The sequence below is a fragment of the Echinops telfairi genome, unplaced genomic scaffold, assembly GCF_000313985.2.
Source record: "Echinops telfairi isolate 266 unplaced genomic scaffold, ASM31398v2 ScPeMD7_7420;HRSCAF=8458, whole genome shotgun sequence".
In the NCBI taxonomy this organism is placed as follows: Eukaryota; Metazoa; Chordata; class Mammalia; order Afrosoricida; family Tenrecidae; genus Echinops; species Echinops telfairi.
In genome coordinates, this window is record NW_022111320.1 from 24584979 (window position 1) to 24588771 (window position 3793).

Here is a 3793-nt window from a genome sequence, read left to right on the forward strand (position 1 = left end):
CTTTATCCACGATGGTCTAGCAGGTGGAATTCTTGAAGCTGCCAAAGCCTTAGCCAGGCGCCAAACCCATCTTTATGCTTGTATCCAACTGTGATGAATCCATGTTTGTCAACCTAGTGGTGGCCCTGTGTGTTGAACACCACATCAACCTTAATAAGGTTGATGACACCTTAATAAGGCCTCTGAAAAACTGACAGAGAAGGAAAACCCCAAAAAGTGGTCGATCGCAGCAGTGTGGTTAAGGCCTATGGCAAAGAATCTTAAACCAAGTAGGTCATTGAAGAATATTTCAAATGCAAAAACTGAACAAATTAAACGTGGTTCTAATGGTTTTCCTTTTTTATTTATTGGCAGTAGACTAAATAGGTTTCTGTTAATGAATGGAAAAAAGGAAGAGTTGTATCATCTTCACCATATCTGATTTAGAACATTTTCTTCATTCTTGTTCTCATTGCTATTAGCTCCCATTTCCCCCAACCCCCACTGCCACACCCCCAAGGAACCATTAATCCAGTCTCTCTAGATTTGCCTAACCTGGATGTCACATACAGAGTAACATTAAAAGAAAATAACAATAACAAAGTAAAACTGGTAAAACCTTAATAGAAAAGAAAGCAGAAACTATTAAGAACTAGAATACGTTTGAATGGATCACAAAGCAGATGAAATGATAAGATGGGAAATTTTAGCCCAACTGCATCTGCAACAGTGGGCTTTCCAAAGCATGCTGAGTGTTAGCAAAGCCATTCCCATCCCTGGGCTACGGTCAGCCGGTTCAGCAGGTGCTTAAGTCACATGTATTTCCCCTAAACGGTTTTTTGCTTTTTAAAACAGGAACAACTTTAAAATGTGTCAAAAGGATTATCAAATGAAAGAGCACATTTTAGCCTATGTCATAACCAACTTTACAATGCTCTCTGATAACAGAGCTATTCATACTCTTCAACTATGATCAGAGAGAATGCAGCACATGAAGCTTAATCCACATGAGAACCCTTTGTGGCAGTTACATAATCTATCAACTAGTGAAGGGGTGGAGTTCAGCCTGTCAATCAGGTAGTATCCAATGAGGCTTCTGTGTGGGCATGGCCTTCTTATGAAGATTCTGGGAACTGTCTTCCTCCCTGGAGGTGGGATACACTCTTATCTACTTGATATTCCTGATGACAAGCCACATGGAGCTAGCCAAAACCCTGGAGCTGGAGACCCACGCCAGCGCTGAAATGCTTCCACTGCCACTGGAATCCACAAGAGTTTCCAACCACTGGCCTGTGACCTTCCTGCATTTGGGGTCATTGCCATGTGTTTCATGAGTCTGAAAAGGAATTTATAGACTGGTATGGACTAATATCAGGCTTATGAACTTGATCTGGACTGGGCTGGGATGTTTTAATATACAATTATTTTTTATATGTAAAGCTCTCTCTTATACACGAGGCTCCCTAGAGTTGTTTCTCTAGTCTACCCAGACTAACACATCCTGCAAACAGATTTTGGGCTTCTACTGTCATCCATATCCTTCTGTAAACCAAGTGTTCACAATTTAAGCTTTGATATCATTCCCTCCTTTACATTTGGATTATGCTATTTCCAATCCTTAGATCACACAGGCTGGCATGCTTCTTCCATGTGGAGTTAGTTGACACCTCACTTAGAGGGCTGGGAATTCTTATCTTATTCCTTCTTAAACGTCGTCTCCCTCAGTGACAGAAAAGGTATGTGAAAGTGGGAAATGCTCAAATGCAGACATTTCCTGCTGTTATTTGCTCTTCCTCTTAACCCCTCTTACTGGCACTGGGTTAATGTTTACCACAGAGAGAATGATGAACTTTGCATGCAAAGGTGGAAGAGACAGTGAAAGTATGTACAACTGACATCCTCTCACAATACTATTCCGTGAGAAGACCCAACTACCGGTTACGGCCCTGGTCCTGGGAGTGTTTTTTTTTGCCCTCCCACTGTTAGTTTCTTATTGCATGAACCTTTCCCCAGCCCTAGTGATGTAGTAGGTTACATACACCACTAGGCTGCTAACCTAAGGTCAGCACTTTCAGTATACCAGATGATCCTCAAGAAAAAGAGGAGGCATTCTGCTCTTGTAAAGATTTATAGCCTCAGAAACCCACAGGGACAGTTCTACTTTCTCCTCTAGGTTCCTATGCAGTGGAATCGGCTAGACTGCAGAGTTTGTTTTCCCTAGCCCGTGATTTCTCTAGGATTGGCCTTAAAAAATAAGCTTACATGTCTGAGATTCTGCTTTTTAAGTGTGCCTAGGCACTTCCTTAGGTTATTTGCTAATTAAGACACTGATCATAGTTTATAAAATTTTATTATTCCCATGTGGTGTAACCATGAATTTGAATAGACCCCCATGTCAACTGATTTATCTAGTTACTGATTGGATTATGGGTAGGAGCCTAGAAGTCACTGGAATGACAATGGAAGGTCGACATCTAGGTTTCAAAGGAGATTGTCGCTCAAGTAAGTCATAATCAACTTTACAATGCTGTCTGATAACAGGGATATTTACACCCCACAACTATGATCAGAGAGGTTGCACAGGAGTTAATAGTCCTATTACCTACCTTACTAGTATTACAGATTTGTTTATATAAGCTTAAATAGAACTTTCAGAACTGGTTGCCTGCTTTGGCCAAGAATTCCAGCGCTCTGGATTTGTCAAATGGGCCTGGCACAGATACTGTGTGACCTTGCGCAGGTGCTTTCACCGAATTTTTCCATTTCTAAAATGTTATTTTTCAATTTTTCAAATTTACTTCGGTAGCTGTAGTGAGTTGTTTGCAAAAAGGGAAAAAAATCAGTAACTTGCTGATATTTAAATCAGAGGCTCCACCCCACCCCGACCCCTGCTCGTTTCTCGGAGGTGACTCATCGTTTTGCTAGCCGATCTATTAAGTTTCACCTGAGTTTTTAACTTTATATTGGTAAGTAAGGCAGGTGGACTGGTGCTCAGTATCTGAGTGTTATTTTTAGTGAAGGGCCTTCCCCGACTCTCCAGTGGGAATTTGCTCCTTCGAGCTACCAGACCCGAATCCGCGCCTTCAGGAAGCCTCTGCCTTTCTCTTTCGTCTTCCTCGGATCAAGGACCTGTTTCCAACCCCAAACACGCGTGGGGCGGGCTGGGCTGCTTAGGGAGATCCTTTGTTCTTTCCAGGTGCGTGTTACAGTGGCTCTCCTAGTTGGTTTGGAGCTCAAAGGTCAAGAGATTGGTGGGTTTGTTAAACGCAACCGACACCCTAGTTTAACCCAGCTTCGCCATGCTGCTTTCACCCCGCAGGTGTGTAAGGACATTTCGGAGTTCTTTCCGAGGAACGTTGATTGACGTGTACCAATCACGATTTTCTACCTAGAGGGCCTTCCAGTCCCGAGAGAGGGTGCGAGCTAATTGGCTAATAGTCACAACTGGTCTTCCCCCTCCGGCGTGAAGGCAAAGAGCAGAGAGTACTGGGAAAGTTCACAGACGAGGGAAGCACGTCCGGAAGTGGCGTTTGGGACGACCTTCCTCTGATGCTGTCCAATGAACTTTCTGTGTCGGCCGTAAATTGGGTCCGCGAGTCAGCCAAGGAAAGCATTTTGATTGGTTGTTTGGGCCCTGGGCAAAGAGACTCACGGGAGCCTCGTCGTAGTTCGCCTTGTCCTTATTGACCGGTTTGTGTGTCAATCTTGTCGCCTCAGGAGGGGGCGGGAACAGGCTGCCGTTCTGGCCCCGCCTCTTCCTGTGCTGGTGGGAGACGAGGCCGCAAGGCAGCTGGGGCAGGGAGAGCGGCCCCGT